General features: G+C 48.4%; 1 protein-coding gene across 1 annotated transcript in view; it reads right to left on the bottom strand.

Moving 5' to 3' along the window:
• The window catches only part of LOC147725274 (GTPase IMAP family member 4-like), a 165,977-nt gene extending 140,916 nt beyond the window's left edge, over positions 1 to 25,061 (bottom strand). Inside the window, exon 1 of the mRNA XM_086967154.1 lies at positions 24,569 to 25,061. The gene's annotated coding sequence lies outside the window, so the exon portion shown is untranslated. The remainder of the gene's footprint in view (positions 1 to 24,568) is intronic.
• Between the last annotated feature and the right edge of the window lie 438 nt (positions 25,062 to 25,499).

Genomic DNA, 25,499 nt, shown 5'->3' with positions numbered 1-25,499 from the left:
CTTAAAGGAGACTTTTCGGTCTTGAGAAAAACACAGTTCACTAAGCCCAGGCCAGCATGTCTCCAAAAAGTGTACTATGGAATGTTTGATGATGTCAGGCGGGATTTGAGATCTAGTGTGACAGTATTCAATAGATGGACTCTTTAGTTTGTTTGTGTGTTAATCAATGAGAGGTATCAAGTTACAGAGGTGAGTTTACCTGTGCTTGATATTGCATTGAAGCAAAGTTTTAATTATAATTAGAGAAAAGCAACTCAGCCTTTGCTTTCTGGGCCAGTATTACAGCCAGAGTCTTTGTTGTTGTCTGAGGAATCCAGGCCGCGCATAAAGTCCAGATCGCACATAAAATCTTCTGTTGGAGATCCATAGTTTGGGTAAGAGGAGAAACAGGGGCAGAACATTCTTTTTTTTTTGCACCTTCCATATGAAACCAAAACTTGTTTTCCCAATTGTTAGGAATGGGACCTCTGGTTGGCTAAGGCGTGTGGCAGAGACCACCACTCTAGTCAGGGCTTGGGAGTTACACGCTAAAGATAACCCCTGCTCAACCACTTGGTAGCTTGGCACGAGCAGTCAGGCTTATCCCGGAGGCAATGTAAAAAGCGTTTGCGCAACACACACACACAGCAGCAACACACTAGGCACACCACAAAATGAACTCCACACAAGGTTATATAAAAATAGCCTTTGTATTAATATAAACACATTAGATCATAATCACACAATTTACACTGTGCCAACTGGCACTGGGCAGTATCTAGAGGGGATTACATACACCTGACAGGTCCACTGGGGCCACTGTCCTAACCATCACAAATCACCAAATTGTAATTGCAGCACAAATAATAAATGTAGAGCACAACCAGTAACTACTCGTAATAGAATTACCTTAGCATTAAATCCTGCAACGTAAACCACACTATGCAATAATCACCACTTTAGGCATAAATTACACAGTGAAACATAATCTGATTAGCATGAACCATAATACGCAAAACAACCTCCTAATCATAAAACACATTCAGAGGTATAAAACAGGGCATAAAGGCATTGCGCATTAGATATCACATTTAGGCCTAAACAGTGTGCCCCAAGTGGGGGCACAACACATGAAAACTGTCCCCAGGCCAACTGGCCCCTCAAAAGGCGCCAACGCCCTATGTCCAAAATAGTCGAGGCTGGCTGGGCACGCAGCATTAGCAACTAAGTAAAAGATCAGGCCTAAACGTGGCAGCTGCCCACTTATTGCTGGGCAGCTGTACAGGCGAAAAATGCAGGCACTCGCTGGAACAATGGCACTTTGGCTCGGGGCCCTGCTCTGGGGCCCCCTCAATGAATGTAGCCCACTTGGCACCACTGTGCCCTTGTGAAGCCCCACTTCAGGACTTCTCAACATAAATGCCCCCAAAAGAAACGATACAGCTGCCCACTGTGGGGCAGCTGGAAGCAACCAACAATCACTGGCACCCTCCGTGCATCTGAAGAGCGTCTCCAGAGGGGAGGCACCGACAATGTGCCCCGATCTCACCCCCCAGATACACAACACAGCCCAACTCACCGGGCTTGTGCAGGACTCCGGCGTTCCTTCTTGTTTCCCCGGGGTATCTCTGGGACCTTTCTTCCTGTCTGCCAGGTGGGGGAAGTGTGAAGACCTTATCCCTGAAGCCCGGGAGGCTTTGTCACATCTCCCCGGGGGGCTCCTCTGGCTGCTCCTTGGCCTCTAACGCAGGGAGAATTCTCCTCTGGGGACCCTCCCTTTCTTCTGGTAGCACTCTCCTGGGCACCGGGGACTTGCTCTGACGCCCATTCCAGCGCGGAGTAGGCTCCCTCCTGGGTCTAGAGGGTGGCGCTTCTTTCCTGGTCTGGCCCAGCGCGGGGCTATACTCGGTCACAATGCGCTGTGTGCGGCTCTCCCTTTCCTCATAGGAGCCCCGCTCCAGCCGGAGCTGACTTCCGTGTACCCTCTGGCCCTGCCCACAGTCAAGCTTGCAGAGTTCCGCTTCCGGGTTGACACGGGCAGTGTGGCAGCCCTCATAATGTGTCTGGGGCTCCTTCTGGGTGCAGTACAGGGTAGGCTCCCGTTTTAAGAAAAGTAACGGTGGGGTGGGTACCCGCTCAATGTCATAAAAATGCGGGGTAGGCACCCATGGTTTGTAGATAAATACACCAAGGTGGGGTTGTGAAAGCTGACGAAATTGATGTACATAGACAGCATTCATTTCCCTTCTTCTCCCACTCCTCTCCCTGTGGGCACCATGGATACTGTAAATTATTGACCGTATCACCCTGCCAGTAAGAACCCGTACCCCTATGCATATGTACAGCCATTCTAGGCACCATGGCCTTTTTACCCATTGGAATCCCCAGCTTCCCTTCTGCGCGTATCTTGCACCCCTTCTCTCATGTATAGACCGTGAAACCCTTTCCCTTTTGCGCGATCCTGATGTGAAAGGCAACCCTCCTGCCTGACCCAGGCATTCCCCATTTCCCTCTCGAAGAAGCATCCTTCGCCTCAGCTGACATAGCCCCCCCAGCTGTATCTGACTGCCCCTGTTCTCTCATGTACAGGTCATAGGATCTCTCTCTCTCCCTCTCTCTCTGTGCGACCCTGGCCCTGCGCGCACCCTGACCCCCTCCTTCTCCTCACATGAGCAGGTCATAAACCCTCTTCTTCTGCAAGGCCCTGTCCTTGAGAGTCACGGGCGCGCCTGACCAACACCTCCTTCCCTTCCATGAATGCCCCTCTGTTGACAAGCCTTCCCTCCGCGCTCGATTGTCCACGCAGGCATGAATACCACTCCTTTGATGACCCCTTCCCCCGAGTCCGGCTGACCACACATGTCCGAGGCCATCGCCTAAGCCAGGAGATACCATTTACTGCCCTTATTGTATGCCTAGCCACCCCACCCCCTGGGCCATGATCAGGCGTACATCCTACGAAACACTCAGCTGCGTGATTGCCCTCCCCTCTTATCAGCAGGTCAAGGGTCCCCATTGTGAACGTATGTGGAGTAGGATCACCACGAGGATTATAGAGATGTCTTTCTTTTGCGTCATACTGTCCTGATTGTACCATCAAATGTTTTGTAAGGTATAAAAGCAAGAGTCTCAGCTCACTTGTTAGAGCACCTCCCGAAAGACACTGTGTTTCGTGTCCGAAATGACTGGCTCTCCTCATGAGAATTAAACTCTGTTCTTGATTCCTGCTTCCAGCGCCCGTCTCTTTATTTTGGTAATTATTCAACATGGGAACTAAGAGGCGGTTTGCGCCAGCGGCCTGGGCATCGATGGTAATTCGGGCTCATTTTCCACAATTGGCGTCCCAACGCGGGGTCCATCAGTGACATAAGGTTCGGTAAGAGAGATCCAGACGAAGAAGTGAACATCTAAATGATCGGGGTATGCCTGCCTTGAGAGGGCCCTCGCCCGGCTGCCGATCGACAGAACTTCACCAATTCTGAACGGACCTCTCTTGAGTGACCTATTGTCCTGACTGGAATCCCACAGGAATGCTACATGGAGTAAGAGAACGATCGGGCGCTGGAGGAGGGAGTCGAAGAACTGTCCGTATGGTCCGGTCCGGGTAAGATTAAGTAGGGTGTTTTTACGCCTGATTGGTAGGGTGGTTCTATCCACCTGATTGATTGATTGATTGTATTGAAATCGGTATTTGTATACTGATATTGTATTGGTTGGTATTGGTTCATTTAGCTTTGAAGGCTACTTGACATATTGGTTCTCTTCTGGAGAACGAGACATTCTCTGTTTGCAAACAGCGGCGAATAGGAACGTCGTCCCTCTTTGCAGATAGAGATGGGTAGGTAATGCAGACTTTTGTTCCCGTTGTAATCCGTCATGCCTACTTTTCTCCCCACTGATTGTTTGAAGTCGATTAATAATCGATTGTTGCTCTTTGAGATCTTCCCTGTCCACAAACAGAGACGAATAGGAATATTCTGTTCCCTTTATGGATAGCGAAGGGCAGGTAATGCAGACATTTGTCCCCGTTGTAATCCGTCATGCCTGTTTTTCTCCCCATTGATTGGTTGGTTGCCTGGACATTGTTGTCCCAGGAATTGTTTCGTTTGAGGTATTTTTTATTTGCAAACAACGTGAAATAGAAATATTCTGTCTAGTCTTTGCAAGTAGAAAAGGGTAGGTTATGCCCCTTTGTGAATTCGTCAGTCCTACCCACTCCCCACTGGTTGGTTATTGGGGTGTAGCTCGCATGGTCCGCCCAGGAGACTACCCTTATGGAGGACATATGCTCCCCGCTCATGGGCCATTTAGTAGAAATAGACCGACTGGTCCGCCCAGGAGGCTACCCTAGTAAATGGAAGTACATCGCTCGGTCCGTCCAGGATGATACCCTAATGAAGGAATATATGTTCCCCTTTTGATCGATAATCTCGTTCCACCCCGGACCATTTATTGGAGGGAACTCGTCTGGTCCTTCCAGAAGTACCCCCTAGTGAAAAGGACACATAAAAATATGAAGTGATCACCGTTCCCTACTAACAGAAAGCTTTAGCTCGAAGCACGCTAAGGAAGAGAAAGAAAAATAAAAAGAAATCAGGCTAAGTCAGTAACCCCCTGATGAGCTTTTGACTTCACTAAAAATAAGAAACATTAGAAATAGTTCGTAGTAAGAAATATGAAATGGCGAAAAGGTTTGATAGCAGAACATAGCCACGAGGTAGCTAGGCTCCACTGCCTATTCCTGCTCCCAACATGTCTGCCTCATTTCCCACCACGCCCAAATAACGGTCACATGAAATAGAAAGCAAATCAATAGGTACCTACCCCCATTCCGGAAGCTCCCGAAGTGCAACGGGTCCGCGGTTACGCCCATCCGGAAGGCGAGGCCTCGTGGCACGAGGGGCTCGCCTGGCCACGGTCAGGAGGAGATGATGTTGGGCAGGCGGTCCAAAGAATGGCAGAGACCTCTCCTTCTCTCCTCTCCTGCTGCCCTGCAGGCCACGGGGGGGGGGGGGCTGTCTTGCCTCAGCCACCGACCACCCCCCCCCCTTCTGTCTCTCGCCTGGTCCGACCCACGAAGAAGGCCGAAGCCGGGGGCGAGAACGGCGGCCAATCAAGTAGTCCCGCCACATGCCAAATTCGCCACATGCCATCGCCTGCATAGTTACAGGTGGTCCCGCCACGTTTCGGGTCCCTGGAGAGTTGGAGGTAGTCCCGCCACATGTTAAAAAGGGAGGGGGGGGGCTGTCTTGCCTCAGCCGCCGACCACCCCCCCCCCATCTTCAATGGCTGGCACGGCCAATATCGAAGCGACGGAGCCGAGGAACGGCGCGGGGTCGCTGGAAGGGGGAGGTGGCGCGAACGACCCTCCCCCACCTCCCTCCAGGTGGAGGTTTCCAGCGACACCCCAACACTCTTTGCTTAAAGAGGGTCAACATCAAAAAGCGGTCTTCTGCCCAGGACGGGCACTCGCTCCATATCGTCCCTCCTCGACCTTGAAGATTCTATAAGAGCCGGGGGGCCCCCGACCCCCTGCATGGGTGCCCCCGCCCCCTTCGCTGGGAACCACGACATCGGAACAACTCCTGCCGGCACCAGCCTCGGATTGGGAATGGCTAAAATACAGCCACGGCACAGACTTGTTCAGTTCCGGAGGAACACCAGGATGACCCGGTAGGAAAATTGTTGCCGCCCTTCCCACTCTTTTGACTCATGGTCCATTTGTTAGACTGTTAACCACATAGCACAAGACTTTTTGAACTGCCAACGGAAAGTTCTGGGCCAACCATGCGAGACTAGAGATACTCTGACTGTGCTGGAACTTGCCTGACCCCACCCAAAATGGCGCCGACACAAAATGAGACGTTTTTAATGAACTTTGTTGCACCCTGATTGCGCAAGCTTTTTGCCCCGAGATATATATAACGTTTTAAATAATGAAAGTAGATATGAAGGATATTGAGTATGTGCTTGGACAATGAATTGACTTAGGGTGGGTACTGATTATGAGTTGGAAAATGAATTGGTGTAATTTAGGTAATGAATGAACATTGGATAATGTATTTATGAATTTATTAAAGATGAATTACTGACATGCATCATGTTTGCTCTGTAGGGGAGTTTAATACGATTTTATTGCACTGCCGCACTTTATGCAACGAACTGCCACCAGCCTTGTTCTCCTTATGTACAGTTCCAATCTGCTCCGTGGCTAGTCCACTGGGTTGTAGGCCTGTATTTATACGTCAACACTTTTTATTAAAAGTATTTTGAAAACGAAAGCATAGTTGTAGCGGTTGCATTAATGAGTTTTGAATGTATTACTACTGTGAGCAACGAGAAAGTATGACGAAGGTTAAAGGTTAAAAAGGACCCGATATTTAGCAGCCACACTATGTGTCACAGGCAGCCGGAAAAGTGCTTTAGAAGACCTAAAAACGACACCACAGAAATGCCACCTGACCGCCACCCTTGTACCCGATCAAAAGGGGTTACGACCAAGTAACTCATGTAGATACGCAGATCGTCAATGATTATCTGTCTGACATTTCTGGTCCCTCTGGGCTTAAACGCCGTGATGGTAGGGAAATGCACTACGTGGAGATAGGTCGAGTATGTGGTAGGTAAAAACATTTCCGGATTACTGCATGTTGATGAGGTTTGAATATTGCCCCCCCCCACCCCTTCTTTCTCCTCCCTTCTGCAGGTCACGTCGGAACCTTGGCTGATGTATGGAAGGACGATGACCGAACCGCCAATGAGAAGGGGAAGAAGGGAATATGAGCATGGTTCTTATAACAAATAAAAGTTTTTAAAAGACGTAGACTTAAACATGACTGTTCCTCCTTAGAACATAGCAACGGGAGGATGGACTGACATAGAGACTGGACAAGTACTGAATGACGAAAAAAAAAAAAAAATTGACTAGAAACGACGCGTTAAATAATGAAACTGGACGTTTTGACTAGGTAGGGAAAGGACAAAGAAAAATTGTACGGGTAAGGGTTGCCACGGCACCACCCGCCTAGGAAGTTAGAAATGTTGCCGATGTTCAAAATGCACTGCCCCCTTTCTCACACTCTTACAGATATAGCCAAGCTGTCCGACTGTTTTCCCGATCAATACTTGCCGTTGCCTCAGCCTGGAGAACTTCCCACCAAAGGAGGGAACAGAAAAATGGTTTAAGATCCAACCATGGGTAACTAGCGCGACCAGGTTAATTTCTGATCAACCAACCGAGGTGTGAGTATTGGTAATTGGGAGCGCTCGCAGGCGTGACAAGCGACAAGGGAAAGGGGGGAAGGGCAGAAAGAGCTAAGCACGTAGATAAATAGGATAGTAAAGATACGTAGGATATATATAAAAATAGATGTTGTAGACTAACAATTGTTTCCTGTCTTGTTGTGAATGTCTTGTATATGTGTAATACATGTGCCGTCTTCCCTGTCTGAGTTTGTGTGTGTGTAATGTACGAATATATGTCTCCCCTCTGTCTATATCTGCATGTTACCTGACCTTTGCTGTTCTGTGTTGTGAGCGCACTAAATGACCTATTTTCGTACACGTCTCTCTCTCTCTCTCTCTCTCTCCACCCCCTTATCTCTCTCTCTCTCTCTCTCTCTCTCTCTTTACATGTCATACGTGTACCGAATGGCTCGTTTAGATTGCGGACGACTCTCACTCTCTATGAGAGTCTCCCTATTTTCTCTCCCTCTTTTTGGTAAAATTGTGCCCCACCGGCACCAGTCTGATTTGATACTTATTGAACGCGGAGCTGTTCAACGAAATTGACCGAAATAAAAATGATTGTAACTTGCCATATTACTACCTCTCCTTTCTACAAAAATAGATGAACTTGAATTGGCTGAAAAGGAAAGGACAGGTAAGACGGCTAAGGTCCCCAAATCTGGCTATTCATAGGGGAACTGTATGTCAATGGCATCCTATGTCTGTTCTTCAGAGACGAACGCCAACGTCTAGATTGACACCCAATACCCAGATTGCCCCACCCCTTCGCACCCAAGCGCGAGCGCCCGAAGTATACCCTCCCCATTTGATAGACCCCAGCTGCTGTCCCGGATATAAACATAATGACCATGAGTAGCTGTTGACCCTTGAGGAAATCTTGTTTTACCCGACTGTCGATGATGGCACCCCCCCCCCGCCCTGTCTGAAAATGTTAGCCAGTCCTGAAGGGAAATGCTCTGTAAATGTTGAATATGATGTAACGCACAGTTGATGGGAATGTCATTTATCCTCACGTGAGTTATAAACAGGACAATGAATAAACCTGCCATAAAAAAAAAAAGAGCTCAGTAGGAATGCTGACACATGCACTGCTTGGTAATAGACCTCTGACTGTGACCGATGAGCATAAACTCTCAAATGCGTAGAATTGAGGGAGGAATTCATATGCGTAGATGTCTTCTTCTGCCATTTCTCTAAAACGTTGTCTTGTACCTATTCAAAGATTCACGATCACCGAAGGAGATGGGTCAGATGTGACGTACAGCCTGACTGCAGATCTTGGGACACGTATGACATCGACCAGAGGTGGAGCTGCAGAGCAACAAGACACGGGACGAGACCGCAATTTCAACGTGGAAAATGAAAACTGACGGGCCGCCTTGAAGCCCTCCGACTGCTAACCCACGTGTGCCTGGAGTCTCCGTCCGCCTTCTTTGGGCCTGATTGATGGGCCTGCCTGCTTGTTATCCTTTGCTCCCTTGGTCCCTTTTGTGTGTCCCAGGAACTCTGACCCAACTCCGCGCTCTCTCTCTCTCCTATCGACTATTTGAACAACATTCACCCTCTTTTCCACGTGACTTTTTGCCAAAGGAAAGAACTGCATTCATATGGGAATAGGGTGTTGCTACAGAACTATAGGTGCCGAGCATAAGGCGCCGCCGAACAGATTGTTTAGGGAACAGGACTGTGGTCTAACAGCAAGAGGACTGACCGCACCCTGCAACGCGTAAGGATAGAACCGAGCTGGACCTATAGCTCCACCGCCGGTGCTCAACAGCGCCAACGAAAGTACTCGGATTAGAGCCTACCAGTGATGGCTCGCTGATAAAAAGACACTGTGACGAAGAGATCTTGTGTATTGAACTGAATTCCGCTCTCAACTACCTGGTCAAAACTGTTCATTGGTCACATTTTTTAAGTCAGAAAGATTTATGCTATGTAGTGCGTTTAATTGTCAGGAACACAACGAAAATGTAATATCCTATGTACTGCATTCTTCCCATCACCTTAACTGTCTATGATTGTACGCCACATGTTAGTATCGACAAAGTGCTAAATTCATCAACGATGCTTGTCTACCTGTAATCACATCAGTTGCAAAAAAAAAAATGACTGCTGTTATGTAAAAAGGGGCGACTGTGAAAGCTGACGAAATTGATGTACATAGACAGCATTCATTTCCCTTCTTCTCCCACTCCTCTCCCTGTGGGCACCATGGATACTGTAAATTATTGACCGTATCACCCTGCCAGTAAGAACCCGTACCCCTATGCATATGTACAGCCATTCTAGGCACCATGGCCTTTTTACCCATTGGAATCCCCAGCTTCCCTCCTGGGCGTATCTTGCACCCCTTCTCTCATGTATAGACCGTGAAACCCTTTCCCTTTTGCGCGATCCTGATGTGAAAGGCAACCCTCCTGCCTGACCCAGGCATTCCCCATTTCCCTCTCGAAGAAGCATCCTTCGCCTCAGCTGACATAGCCCCCCCAGCTGTATCTGACTGCCCCTGTTCTCTCATGTACAGGTCATAGGATCTCTCTCTCTCCCTCTCTCTCTGTGCGACCCTGGCCCTGCGCGCACCCTGACCCCCTCCTTCTCCTCACATGAGCAGGTCATAAACCCTCTTCTTCTGCAAGGCCCTGTCCTTGAGAGTCACGGGCGCGCCTGACCAACACCTCCTTCCCTTCCATGAATGCCCCTCTGTTGACAAGCCTTCCCTCCGCGCTCGATTGTCCACGCAGGCATGAATACCACTCCTTTGATGACCCCTTCCCCCGAGTCCGGCTGACCACACATGTCCGAGGCCATCGCCTAAGCCAGGAGATACCATTTACTGCCCTTATTGTATGCCTAGCCACCCCACCCCCTGGGCCATGATCAGGCGTACATCCTATGAAACACTCAGCTGCGTGATTGCCCTCCCCTCTTATCAGCAGGTCAAGGGTCCCCATTGTGAACGTATGTGGAGTAGGATCACCACGAGGATTATAGAGATGTCTTTCTTTTGCGTCATACTGTCCTGATTGTACCATCAAATGTTTTGTAAGGTATAAAAGCAAGAGTCTCAGCTCACTTGTTAGAGCACCTCCCGAAAGACACTGTGTTTCGTGTCCGAAATGACTGGCTCTCCTCATGAGAATTAAACTCTGTTCTTGATTCCTGCTTCCAGCGCCCGTCTCTTTATTTTGGTAATTATTCAACATGGGAACTAAGAGGCGGTTTGCGCCAGCGGCCTGGGCATCGATGGTAATTCGGGCTCATTTTCCACAGGGTGGGCACCCGTTTTGATTACACCATCAGGGCGTAATAAACAGCGGGGTTGGCACCCTCTCTCAGGAATACATAATTACCGCAATGCGGGATGGGCACCCGTTCGAAAAGGGCACAACTGCAGGGGGATCCCCACATCGGGGATGCCCTTTTAAAAATGGTTGCAGCTGCGTGCTGCAGCCAGCAATTATAAGCCCTGCCCCTCCAAAGAAACGTGACCGGGTGCACGGGATGGTTTCGGCGATAGCGAATGTTTGATGGCTCCAAGGATAATAAGAAAACCGCGAGATACTTTACCGAGAGGGAGACTGTGATTTCAGTACATATTGGACTATCAACGAGCCGGTTTGTTGTCATTATCTATCATTGTTTGATTCGGACTGTGAATTTGAGAGCAGCTACACCCTAGGAGTGGGATATTGGTGGGAAGATCCGTTTACCACCTGAGGTTTTTTTGAAAAAGTGTTACTCTGGAGCCCTAGCCCTGAAGAGGCCCGCAAGGTGAGGAATACACCTAATAAAAATTTAAAATTTAGGAAATATATCTATGAGCATTTATGTAAAAATTAAGATGAAAGCTGACAATCTTTAATGCTCAATAAGGTGATCTTACATGTAAGGAATGCTCAGGGAAACCTTAGGTAGAGCATCCATTAATTGAATGATAAGGGCCAAGAGAAACAACAAGTGAAGTATACAACTTTTTGTTTCTATTTATGTTTGTTGTATAAACATTGTGTGTATATATGTCTATTGTGGTAAATGTATATATATATTCAATGAAAAAACCATTGGTTTTAGGCCATATATAGTTAGGAATTAGCATTTACAAAACCTTATTTTACTCGCATAAAACCATTGAAATTCCATATATAGTTAGCTAACTATAAGCGCTAACTATATATCGCGCACCCGCAATCCACTGCTGATGATGTCACATATTACATCATTCATGACATGGTCAGTGACATCACTGATGACATCACTGATGACATCTCAAATGACATCACTGATGACATCACTGATCACAACATCCAGTGATTGTATGTGTCTGTAAAGTTTAAATATGTTTCACATATTGAAGAATGAGTGGATGTATAAGTGCCTGGATGAAGAATTTAGTAGGTGCATGACAGACTGTATGAGTGAGTGATTAAATGTGTCTCACTGAGTACATGGGTTAGTGACTAAACTGTCTTAATTCGTGCATCAGTATGTTTGTTGTTGTGTAAGCTGCTGCATGTGTTGATCAGTAGCTATAAGAGTGGCCATATGGGTTATTGATTGGTTGCCCAAGTATTTGAATGGGAGGCTGAGTGTGTGTGTGGGTGGCTGGGAGGTGCGTGACTCTGTGCATAGATGTGTAAGCAGTTGATTCACTTGGAGTATGAGTTCAAGAGTGCATGTGGAAACAGCTATATGGGCGGTTGACTGTGCATGGGTGTGTTGGTGAGTGAATGGATTTCTCATTGCTACATGTGCAAGTAAGTACGTATGTAAAACACAATACATGTGAGAGTTGAGATATATAATTAACTGAACATAAGAGCCAGTGAATGTGTGAGTGGCTGTATCGATCACTGTGAGCTTGTATCAGGGATTATATAAGAGAGTAAATATGTGTTATTATATGTTTGAATAAGTAAGATGTGTATAACTGTATAGTTGAGGAAATGGAGGTGTGATTGATTCTTTGCATGACTGACTAGGTGTGTGAGTAACTCCATGGATGAGTGACAGTCTGTGAGTGTCTGTTTATACTGAGTGTATGTAAGGTTATATTAGAGTCTGAAGAGGTTCATTGTATTATCACATGAGTGATGTGATCAGTGATGACAAATGAGATGTCATCAGTGATGTCATTTGAGTTGTCATCAGTGATGTCATCAGTGATGTCATTTGAGATGTCATCATTGATATCATTTGAGTTGTCATCAGTGATGTCATTTGAGATGTCATCAGTGATGTCATCAGTGATGTCACTGACCATGTCATGAATGATGTAATATGTGACATCATCAGCAGTGGATTGCGGGTGCGCGATATATAGTTAGCGCTTATAGTTAGCTAACTATATATGGAATTTCAATGGTTTTATGCGAGTAAAATAAGGTTTTGTAAATGCTAATTCCTAACTATATATGGCCTATAACCTATTGTTTTTTCATTGAATTTTCAAGGTTTTGTAAATGCAAATTCCTAACTATATATCCACTATAACCTATGGTTTTTTCTGTGAATTTCATTGGTTTTTTAATAGCAAATATGAAAAGCTTTAAAATGTCAAGTACGTGATAGATAAAAACATTTTCGTATTTATGCACGCTGATGTGCTTTGAACGCTGCCCCCCCCCCCTCCCCTCTTTTGCCTTAGTAGTACTCTCTCTTTGCAGATACAGAAGGGTAGTTAACGCAGGCCTTTACCCCCGTTGTAATCCGTCGTACCTCCTTGTCTCTCCATTTGATTAATTGTTGTCCAAGCATTTACTGTTTTAGAATTGGTTCTCTTTGGATCATTCTCTATTTACAAACAAGCACAAAGTCGCAATACTCTGTTTAGTCTTTGCAGATAGTGAAAAATCGTGTAAAAAAATAAAAGTAATCGAGCAAAATCAGTAGGCCACTAATTGGATCTCTTTTTGACCTCGCTAAAATAGAAATATTAGGAACAACCCTTCTTGAGAAATACGAAAATAGTGAGATGAACTGAGCTCCACACCATGAGGGCTGCAAGACAGCTCGGCTCCATCACCCATCCCGCACAAAATAATGACAAACCCTATGCAAATATTAAAAATATAGACAACACACCAGCAAAGAAACAGGGTAAAACATTTTATTAAAAAACTATTTACATAACGTTGGTTTATAAGATGATGTCAGTAGTGGACCGATGTGTGAATAGATCGAAAACAGCACAAGGCTCCAAGATCCGGATAGCAAGCTCCTGGATGTTGGGTGCCATAGTTTAGAGTTCTAAATTTCAGCCTTTTTCAATGTCTGTGCTTTGTTGAATCAAAATGGCGGCTTGACACAAAGCTGACTCAAGCGTTGTTACTGATGCTATGCAGACAAAAACTGGTTTTCAGTTTGTACATTTTTCTAGATTTTTCAATCCAAGTTTGGTTGACTTTGTAGAACGATGGCTTCAGATTTTCAACATACGGTGTGGTGGCGCTGACTGGGAGGGGGCGCTTCGCTCCTGCCCCCTCCCCAAGTAAGATTTTCATACGTGAAAGTACGTTAATGGTTTTGGTCCCTGAGATGCTTCGATGTCACTACCATTCTCAAATAGCATAAGTTCTGGATGTTGGGTGCCATAGTTAAGAGTTCTGAGCAGCGCTTGTAACACTGTCTGAAGCTTATTTCCACCTACTGCAGCTTCACTATTCTCAAAGTAAGTGAGTGTCGTTTGTGGACCTGACTGCATTAGAAAACAATGTGATATGTTACCTTCCTAAACAGCTTGACGGAGGCCCCTGAGGGGCGCTGTGATGGCCATGGACTCGGAGAAGACGCTTGGCTCCGACACCCTCCCCAAGTCTTATAGCACTGGTGTAGCCTGAGATCGCCCCCGACATAGGCGGCCGGCTCCCGGGGTCCGGCGGTACTTTTTGCCTTTTGATGACTCTTCAATTCTGGACCTTGTCCCACAATCCGTTTGACCTGAAGACAAGCTGTAGTGAGGCGCCCCTTTATCGTTTTAGTTGCCATTCCGCCCGCTTTTGCTACACTGTGCCTCTTCCGCCATTCAGCTGTTTTCCGCCCGCTCTTGCGACTACAGCGTCTCGCTCACCATGTAGTTGAGATGCGCCCGCTCTTGCGGTGCAGCGATAGGCGGCTGCCACAGGACTCTCAAAATGGCGGCCGGCTCTTCGGTTTTGGGCCTGGTCCACTAAAATGGCCCTGGGACACCTTGGAACTCGGACGCTTGTCTGCTAGGGCTTGGGTCCCATTCTCGAAAAGCGTCCCCTCAGCCGTGAAGATTCTACAAAAGTCTTGGGGGCCTCCGACTCCCGCAGGCTTCTGGTGGGGAGCGGCTGCCATGATTGCTCGTGGAATGGCCACGACGGAGCTACGAGATGGTAGTGGTCTCATGCTGACGCCAGCTTTAGTCTGAAACATCCAGAAACACTGTAGACTACCAATTCGATCAGTTCCGGTAGCGCCCCAACATGACCCGGAAGAGAAGAACTTGCCCTCCCCTCTTTGACTGATGGTTCTTGTTGCCTGTCCCCTCTGTTGTCATTTAACAGAACTTTTTGGACTGCTGAAAGGGGTTGTGTTCTGAACGCTGGTTGGTGGAGACATTTAGACTATATTCTTGACCTACGTTGTCGCGTAATGCGTTTTATGACACGCCGCGTTAGCGCACCCGGAAGTGATCCGAGGCGCGGCGCGCAGCGCGTAACGTAAGCATAACAGGTCATGTGACTTGTTAATAAAACTTTTCATTGGTTCATTTTACTTTTGTTAATTTAATGATGAAAAGCTTGGTCATATGACCTAAAAATTACGCTTTTTATTATTTTCGAACAATATTTTTTTTTCAAACATATGTTATAATATTCCAGGCTAATGTACTTTCCCGGAAAATTTACAACTGTCTTGCAAGTAAAATATATTCCTTTTTCGAGAAAAAGGGCGTTTCTTCCTTCCATGACGGAGCCGTTGAGTAAAAGAGATTCGGCCTGCTGTCTTAGTCGCCGATACGCCTGATTATCAGATTCTTATCGATCACTTTATGTTGCAGACATGAAAAACACAACTGCCCTTGACCATTTATCTTTACTGCGTTCCTACATATTATACCTTTTATCCGTCATGTAATTGGACTGCTTTATTTCACTTGCCTTTTACTGATTCGAAAACAGTCACTAAAAGTAAAAACTTTACAAATGAAAATACTACTACCGTGTTTTGTTTTAAAAACCTTTATTGTGAAAATGTCAGTATACAAATACGGGCCTATAACCACGTGGGCCGGCCACGGAGCAAACTCAAATCGTATATGATGAGGAGACATTTACACTGTAGAAGAACGTAACGAGCGGGCCATTAGGTGACAAGAACAAAGGTGTCTAACAGTTGCGGAATCGGTGGACGTACATTTTGTAATTAAAATACGACAGGGCCACTTACAATAACATTTTCTAGATATACATTTGCGGGCAAAGAGTTACGAGTCCCATTTATACCGGCGCCATTTTGGGCGAGGCCGGGCAGGTCCAAGATATAGTCAAAATGTCTCCACCAACCATCGGCCAGACCAGAACCCCTTTCGGCCCTTTATGTTACAAGATGGTGTCTTCCATTCAGAAAATATTGGTGGCAGCATTTTGAAAGGAAACAGAAACAGCCGTTCTCCTAGTGAGTTTCACATTGTTACATTTAGGAAGAATGTTGAAGAGTAGTATGTGGAAAATCTGAAGCCATTTTTCTACAAACTCTCAATCAGACTTGGATGGAAAAAAAAAACCTGAAGAATGTACAAACTGAAAACCAATTTTTGTCTGTATAGCACCAACAGTAACGCTTGAGTCAGCTTTGTGTCAAGCCGCCATTTTCATTCAATCAATAGCGTCCCCCTGCACACATTCAGGGACCTGGTTGTGTCTTCAGATGAAACGCATTGTAGGAAAAGAAGCAGAAAGGAAAAGGAAAAAAGTTCCGCCGGACCTAGTGAAGCTGCAGCAGGTGCAAATAAGCTTCAGACAGTCTTACAAGCACTGCTCAGAACTCTCAACTGAGGCACTCAACATCCAGGACTTGCCATTCGGATCTTGGCGCCTTGTATTTTTGTTTTGTTTTTGATGGAGGGGAAAGAACAAAAAACAGACATTGAAAAAGGCTCAACAGTGCAGGGCGCCTTGTGCTGGTTCCGACCTATTCACACATCGGTCCGCTACTGACATCACCTCATAAACCAACGGGGCACCCCACGCCGACTTTCGGCGCAGCATTGTAGGATGGCCACACCAGTGCGGCAATTTGCTGGACACCACCTCGGTGCCATCCAGATCTCGGCGCGTTCATTCATTCAATAGCGTCCCCCTGCACACATTCAGGGACCTGGTCGTGTCTTCAGAAGAAACGCATTGTAGGAAAAGAAGCAGAAAGGAAAAGGCAACAAGTTCCGCCGGACCTAGTGAAGCTGCAGCAGGTGCAAATAAGCTTCAGACAGTTCTACAAGCACTGCTCAGAAATCTCAACTGAGGCACTCAACATCCAGGACTTGCCATTCGGATCTTGGCGCCTTGTGCTGGTTCCGACCTATTCACACATCAGTCCACTACTGACATCACCTCATAAGCCAACGGGGCACCCCACGCCGACTTCCGGCGCAGCATTGTAGGATGGCCACACCAGTGCGGCAACTTGCTGGACACAACATCGGGGCCATCCAGATCTCGGCGCGTTCGACTCACTGTACCGCAACAGTGACCGCAACTCAGCTGGACACGCCGTCTTTCGGCGCAGCATTGTAGGATGGCCACACCAGTGCGGCAACTTGCTGGACACGACCTCGGCGCCATCCGGATCTCGGCGCGTTCGAGTCACTGTACCGCAACAGTGACCGCAATTCAGCTGGACACGCCGTCTTTCGGCGCAGCATTGTAGGATGGCCACACCAGTGCGGCAATTTGCTGGACACCACCTCGGTGCCATCCGGATCTCGGCGCGTTGTGCTGCCTTCGGCCTATTCGCACATCGGTCCGCTACTGACGCCGCCTCACGTGCCAACGGATTTTCTACGCTTTTTGTAGCCCTATGTCGCATAACAGGTCATGTGACTTGTTTATAAAACTTTTCATTGGTTCATTTTACTTTTGGTTTCCTAAAGATGGAAGGCTTGGTCATATGACCTAAAAATAACACTTTTCATTGGTTTAGAACATTTTTTTTTCCCAAACGATGAAAGCCCCACCTTGTTTCTGGATCATTCAGACTGAAGCTGGCGTCAGCATGAGAGCACCACCATCTCGTGGCTCCGTCGTGGTCATTCCGCGAGCAATCATGGCAGCCGCTCCCCACCGGAAGCCTGCGGGAGTCGGGGGCCCCCAAGACTTTTATACAATCTTCACGGCTGAGGGGACGCTTTTCGAGAATGGAGCCCAAGCCCTAGCAGGCAAGCGTCCGACTTCCAAGGTGTCCCAGGGCCATTTCAGTGGACCAGGCCCAAAACCGAAGAGCCGTCCGCCATTTTGACAGCCATGTGGCAGCCGCCTATCGCTGCACTGCAAGAGTGGGAGCAACTCCACAACATGGTGAGCGAGACGCTGTGGCCGCAAGAGCGAGCGCAACTCAGCTAGATGGCCGCCACCTGGGGAGGCCCGTTCACGCCGCCTCCCCCCCCCCCCCCCCGGGCCGCCGCACGCCAATTTTCGGAGCAGCATTGTAGGATACCAAAACCAGTGCGGCAGTTTACTGGACATCACCTGGGTGCCTGTCGTACATGTTGTGTCAGCCATGTGACACTGGACACAGACCGCTACTGACGAGGCCTCCCCCCGCACCACCCGGGACGCCCCACGCTGTTTTTCTGTGCTGCATTGTAGGATCCCTAAACCAGTGCGGCACCCAGGCGACATCACCTGGGTGCCGTCCAGAACTCTGCACGTTGTGCTGCCTTGGGACTATTCGCACAACAGACCGCTACTGACGAGGCCTCCCCCCGCCCCACCCGGGACGCCCCACGCCAATTTTCGGAGCAGCATTGTAGGATCCCTAAACCAGTGCGGCACCCAGGCGACATCACCTGGGTGCCGTCCAGAACTCTGCACGTTGTGCTGCCTTGGGACTATTCGCACAAAAGACAGCTTCTAACCATTGTTGCTTTTTGTGTTAATAAATGTTTAAATGTTTTTAGTTTTTGTTCTGTTCATTATCGTTAAAAGTTAATAAAGTTTTATAACCTTACTTTGTTGGAGTGTTATCTATTTTTTTAAAAACGGGTGAATGGGGCTTTGAATCGGGTTATTGTCATGTGTGGGCTTTGGAAGTGTGCTGCTGCAGGATCGGACATTTCAAACTCAAATGCACGTTCTTTTTCTTACCTTTCCGAAGCATGGAGCGCAATAGCAGACAGAGAAAGGGTGATGCACGTGTTGAACACTACCTGACCTGGCAAGTTGCTGGCAGTGCCCCCCCGCCCGCTCCTGAAAGAGGGCACACACACACCGCCGCCCCGAGTACTTCACAAATCTTTAAAAGACCATGCGCTTGTTCATGAGGCTTAAATGGTTTATCACCTCTTCTAGAACCCCTGCATCGACCCTCTGACGTTTCCTGGAAAAATTACCATGTAACACAATACCAAGCCCTGTCAGCTGAAACCCCCAAGGAATCGTGGGGCATATTATCAAGGGGGTTTATCTCCGCTTTTTTGGCTTTAAAAACCATGAAAGCGGAGATAAAATTATTTCCCTATTATCAAGCTGTCGCTAACACCAGTTAGTGACAGCTAAAAGGAGATAGCGACCATCTTGGGCCCCGCTTTGCATGTCAGTGATACTTATCACTAATGACATGCAAAGTGGCGTGCCAAGATGTTAGCGACTAGAAACAGTCCCTAACATCGCTACCTTCTATTACCAACTTTTGGAGATATTCGCGCTAAGCGCGAATATCTCCAAAATCTAACACCTGCCCTGAGCAGTTCTTAGCCATGTTATCCAATGGGAGGTGGATAACATGGCTAAGAGCATTAGGTCGATAATACATGAATATCGCTGACTTTTCTGCGATAATAGCAAGGTTTATCTGCGATAAAAATCGCCGATGTGCGGCGATAATTTTTGTCTCTAAACAAGTTAGAGACAAAAATTATCGCTAGTTGTTCGTAATATGCCCCCGGGTTTTTGCTTGCAGAAATCGGGAGGCGGGAGACTAGCACTGAAATCAGTACTCACACGCCTGAATCAGGAGGATTGGCATGTCTGAATTCTCTACAGCTGGGGCCATAAACTACATCCGCAGGGGTAGGTGATAGCCTGGGACCAGCCTGGCATCTAAAATGGCTGCCGTGCACGACAAAATTGTGGCATTCGAAAAAAGGCAAGATGGCGCAGCCGCTGGAAGAGATATATCAACATATATCAGCCTCCTCAGCCACCCTCAGGAAACATAGGGGATTAGGATATGTCTCCCGCACCCCCTTATACCTACTACTTTAATTAACGAAGCACAAAATGGCGAATTCCCGTTTCGCTACCAGTTTGCGGCCCAGTTCGCGGCCCGTGAAGCGCTTCTACCGTGAAAAATCATTTTTTTTTTATTTTCCCCACGGGACCCTTTAATAACCCCAACAACATTCCTAGGGGGTCAAGAGGGGGATACCTTGCCCCCTTTCATTAAATTCCCCCTTAGTTTTTCACCTTTTCTTCTCTCTCGATCCTACCGAGAGACAAGATGGCGGCCGCTCCGGACTGTCACGCAGCAAAAAAAAAAAAAAAGCTCACGCACAGCCGCTGGAAGAGATGTATCAACATATATCAGCCTCCTCACCCACCCTCAGGAAACATAGGGGATTAGGATACGTCTCCCGCACCCACTTATAACTAGTAATTTAATTTACGAAGCACAAAATGGCGAATTCCCGTTTCGCTACCAGTTCGCGGCCGCGCTTCTACCGTGAAAAATCATTTTTTTTTTATTTTCCCCACGGGACCCTTTAATAACCCCAACAACATTCCTAGGGGGTCAAGAGGGGGATACCTTGCCCCCTTTCATTAAATTCCCCCTTCGTTTTCCACCTCTTCTTCTCTCTCGATCCTACCGAGAGACAAGATGGCGTCCGCTCCGGACTGTTTAGAATGTTGACAGACACCGGAGAGCCAATCAGCTTTCTGCGCGCAAAGTTCCGATAAGCGAAAAGTAAGCGGACCGGATCGCTGCCCAGAGCGCTGTTACAGATATATATCTTGGTTTGAACGTTAATTTCTCAAAAACTACTGGAGCACATATATTGAGACCTAGCAAAGGCACATCGGGCTAACAGTCCCTACAATTTTGCCAAGTTTCGTGCAAATCCATTCAGCCGTTCGAGCTAAAAGTGAGTCCAACCGCCCTATGGAAAACTCAATGCAAAAAACGTGTTTTGGGACCCCCCTTTTTTCTCGGCCCCCCCTTGACGAAACCCCCCCAAATTTTCAGGGGCTGCTCAGAAACAAAATGTGCCATTTTCCTGAAAATTTCAGCCAATTCCGTCCACAAACGCCAAAGTTATTAGACATAGAATTTTCAAAAGTCCCATAGGGAAAAAATCCTAACTATATATACCTACTGGCGACCGCCAGTAGGTAATGTATATACATGTGATACCAATGCAGTTTTTTGATTCCAAAGAACATTCAGAAGAGAAAAAAGAAAAAAATATATAAATAAATATTTGCTTTATAAGTCTAAAACATTTGATATTTGTTTTGGGTCAACCGGTGGTTAGTGATCTTTTTTTAAATTGTTAGATTATATTTTAAAATTAAATAGTAGGGAGAGGTAATTTGAGTATCTATGTTTAATGTATTTATCCCGAGGCATTATTTTTCTGATTGATATATGCTCCTCCAAAGAAAGGCACCACAATAAAGCGCTCGACAGGAAAGCGTTTTTCAGAAATAAAAAAAATAGCTTCTCAGACAACAAAGATATAGCGCTTGCCAGGCGCTTGAGCGAAAAGTCCGGAGAAAGTCTTGTGGAATGTAGGGGGGGTCAAAGGCTGGGCCCAGGCAGGCCAGCTCACAGGGCCCTCCAGCAGGGAGGCAGTCCCTAGTGGCGGTTCCTCCTGGCACCTACCAGCAGCAGCAGGCCCCCCTCAAGTCAGGAACACAGAGAAAACAACCTTCATGGGGTCACAACCCCTTCTCTTATACAAAGATTTCCTTTGTTAACCCAGCACAGGGCTGGGGGAAAACCAGATGCAACTGGTTTGGGGGAACTTTGGAGCACTTTTTCGTGCTCAGCTCCTCTCTCCTTTGTCAGGTGGGGGCTAGGTGCTCAGACGCACCACAGGGGGTGGAGCCAGCATTGTGTAGGGAAGGCCCAGCCCTATACAGGTCCCAGGTGCAACTCCTCCCTCCCGTCTACATGCAGATCTCCCTATTCACCACTGGGCAGACCCATCCTGGCTCCTGGAGCCACCCACATCATCCAGCCTCTGTCACTCACAAGCCAGACATGCAATTAACATCAGGCAGGCAGACACACAGCACACAGAAGTGCCAACTTCTAAAAGTGGCACTTCTCCACTGGTCACAATAAATCTGTGCACCATTGCACAGCATTTATTCTCACGAGTTCATACATACTAAACTCGCCCCAGCACTCCTCTCACACCAGGAATTACCATGGACACACATATCCCCCATGCATTCCCAGGGAGGGCAGGCCAATCTCACCACACGCACTCAGAGAGCGCACACACTTCACACTAGGACCCAGTGCTAAAATGCGCAGAAGTCAAAAACTACTAGTATCAGGTCACATTAAAGGGCAAAAACTTTAGGGGTGAACCTGCCAACAGGGCCAAGTCCAACCCAATGTCCACGCATGCACTATCATGAGGGATGTTGTAGGGAGCACACGAATGCGAGAAAGTTGCACTAACATTTATTCTGCATCTCCCCAATGCCGAGGAGGCCTGGTCCTTGCTACAAAAACTATTTAAAAATCCTACAGTCTTCTGACCTTTGTGGGCCCAATGCACCTACAATTTGAGGGTCACTCACTGGACCGAAGTGGGGTGTTGAGCTACCTGCAAACATCTCGTACGAGTGAGAAGCCACACGTGTCTGCTGCTATAAACCATGCAGGCGCTCCCATATAAAGCCTTATAGACCTGTCAGCCTTAGGGTGGTCTTCGCATAAACTTTTTCCCTCACTCCTCCATTTTTCCTCACCTCCTCTTTGTTGGCCCGAGGACTCTGTGCATTTTACCGCCACTGAGCAGTGCTAAAGTGCGCATGCTCACTCCCTAAAGCATGGTAGACTGACTCACACTCGATTGGCAGACTTAATTTATGTATAAGTCCCTTGCAGAGTGCACATGTGCCCTGGGCCTGTATATTCAATGCTGTTGGTGAGCCTGTAACAGTGATTTTGCCGCCCACTAAAGTAGCCTTTAAAAACGTCAGGCCTCAAACTGCAGCCGGGTTGTGCCTGTGTGTGCCTGTGTGTGCCTGTGTGTGGCTGTGTGTGCCTGTGTATGCCTGTGTGTGGCTTTGTGTGCCAGTGTGTGCCTGTGTTTGGCTGTGTGTGCCTATGTGTGCCTGTGTATGCCTGTGTGTGCCTGTGTATGCCTGTGTGTGGCTGTGTGTGCCTGTGTGAGGCTGTGTGTGCCTGTGTGTGCCGGTGTGTGCCTGTGTGTGGCTGTGTGTGCCTGTGTGTGCCTGTGTTTGGCTGTGTGTGCCTGTGTGTGCCTGTGTGTGCCTGTGTATGCATGTGTGTGCCTGTGTATGCATGTGTGTGCTTGTGTGTGCCTGTGTATGCATGTGTGTGACTCTGTGTATGCCTGTGTGTGGCTGTGTTTGCCAGTGTGTGCCTGTGTATGCCTGTGTATGCATGTGTGTGCCTGTGTGTGCCTGTGTATGCATGTGTGTGCCTGTGTGTGCCTCTGTGTGCCTGTGTGTGCCGGTGTGTGCCTGTGTGTGCCTGTGTGTGCCGGTGTGTGCCTGTGTGTGCCGGTGTTCGCCTGTGTGTGCCTGTGTGTGCCAGTGTGTGCCTGTGTGTGCCTGTGTGTGCCGGTGTGTGCCTGTGTGTGACTGTGTGTGCCTGTGTATGCATGTGTGTGCTTGTGTGTGCCTGTGTATGCATGTGTGTGACTCTGTGTGTGCCTGTGTGTAGCTGTGTTTGCCAGTGTGTGCCTGTGTATGCCTGTCTATGCCTGTGTGTGGCTGTGTGAGCCTGTGTGTGCCTGTGTGTGCCGGTGTGTGCCTGTGTATGCCTGTGTGTGGCTGTGTGTGCCTGTGTGTGCCTGTGTGTGCCGGTGTGTGCCTGTGTGTGCCTGTGTGTGCATCTGTGTGCCACGAACATTCCTAGAGAGCAGCCGAGCCCCGTGAAGTGGCTTTGTGTGTCAGTGTGTGCCTGTGTTTGGCTGTGTGTGCCTATGTGTGCCTGTGTATGCCTGTGTGTGCCTGTGTATGCCTGTGTGTGGCTGTGTGTGCCTGTGTGAGGCTGTGTGTGCCTGTGTGTGCCGGTGTGTGCCTGTGTGTGGCTGTGTGTGCCTGTGTGTGCCTGTGTTTGGCTGTGTGTGCCTGTGTGTGCCTGTGTGTGCCTGTGTATGCATGTGTGTGCCTGTGTATGCATGTGTGTGCTTGTGTGTGCCTGTGTATGCATGTGTGTGACTCTGTGTATGCCTGTGTGTGGCTGTGTTTGCCAGTGTGTGCCTGTGTATGCCTGTGTATGCATGTGTGTGCCTGTGTGTGCCTGTGTATGCATGTGTGTGCCTGTGTGTGCCTCTGTGTGCCTGTGTGTGCCGGTGTGTGCCTGTGTGTGCCTGTGTGTGCCGGTGTGTGCCTGTGTGTGCCGGTGTTCGCCTGTGTGTGCCTGTGTGTGCCAGTGTGTGCCTGTGTGTGCCTGTGTGTGCCGGTGTGTGCCTGTGTGTGACTGTGTGTGCCTGTGTATGCATGTGTGTGCTTGTGTGTGCCTGTGTATGCATGTGTGTGACTCTGTGTGTGCCTGTGTGTAGCTGTGTTTGCCAGTGTGTGCCTGTGTATGCCTGTCTATGCCTGTGTGTGGCTGTGTGAGCCTGTGTGTGCCTGTGTGAGCCGGTGTGTGCCTGTGTATGCCTGTGTGTGGCTGTGTGTGCCTGTGTGTGCCTGTGTGTGCCGGTGTGTGCCTGTGTGTGCCTGTGTGTGCATCTGTGTGCCACGAACATTCCTAGAGAGCAGCCGAGCCCCGTGAAGTGGAGACACAGGGGGTGAGTTCAGGGGTGCGAGCTCCCTCCGGCCTGAAGTACTGAAGGTTCATAATGCATCAGTCTCGCCTTCCCCCTCACCCCTCCCCAGCATCCTCGGGGTGAACAGGGCCAGGGAGTGAATATAAAGCAGCGGTCCGAGGGTGCACAGCTCACCTGCTCCAGCGCCGCACAGCTCTGCTCCGAGTGATCTTGGACAGTTACAGCTCTACTCCGTGGGATCTTTGACACTCACAGCTCACCTGCTCAAGCACCGCACAGCTCTGCTCCGTGTGATCTTCGACACACACAGCTCACCTGCTCCAGCGCCGCACAGCTCTGCTCCGTGTGATCTTGGACAGTCACAGCTCTGCTCCGTGTGATCTTGGACAGTCACAGCTCACCTGCTCAAGCGCCGCACAGCTCTGCTCCGTGTGATCTTGGACAGTCACAGCTCTGCTCCGTGTGATCTTGGACAGTCACAGCTCACCTGCTCAAGCGCCGCACAGCTCTGCTCCGTGTGATCTTGGACACTCACAGCTCACCTGCACAAGCGCCGCACAGCTCTGCTCCGTGTGATCTTGGACAGTCACAGCTCACTTGCTCAAGCGCCGCACAGCTCTGCTCCGTGTGATCCTCGGCAGTCACAGCTCACTCATTCCCTGACTGCAGAGCCCTTACTGCTCAGTATCGCCCATGTCCAACACACTAGATAATAGCAGATGTGCCGTCCCGCGCCGCACGGGGGCGCTGCACACCCAGGCATTCTCTGAACTCCACACAAAGCGCGGAGAGACTGCAGAGGCGCTGTTGCTGCGAGGCGCTATGGAGACCGCGAGGCACAGACAATGGAGCATTGAGTGACCCGGGGCCTCTCGTTACCTATAATCACACGGAGACCAGGAGAGCGGCACGAACACACCAGGGCTGCCAAAGCTTCAGATAGCATATTTGTGAAATTTTCAGAATTTCACTGTAATTATGAGTGACATTCAACGCCTATGAGTGACACTTTCTCGCGAGCAAAATCAAGCAACGAGGACATATATAAATATCAGAATTTACACACATTAGAGCAATGAGAAACTTTAGGAAGATCTTAAAACTG

Source organism: Lissotriton vulgaris, chromosome 4_1 (assembly GCF_964263255.1).
Source record: "Lissotriton vulgaris chromosome 4_1, aLisVul1.2, whole genome shotgun sequence".
Lineage (NCBI taxonomy): Eukaryota > Metazoa > Chordata > Amphibia > Caudata > Salamandridae > Lissotriton > Lissotriton vulgaris.
This window is presented reverse-complemented; position numbering and strand designations above follow the sequence as displayed.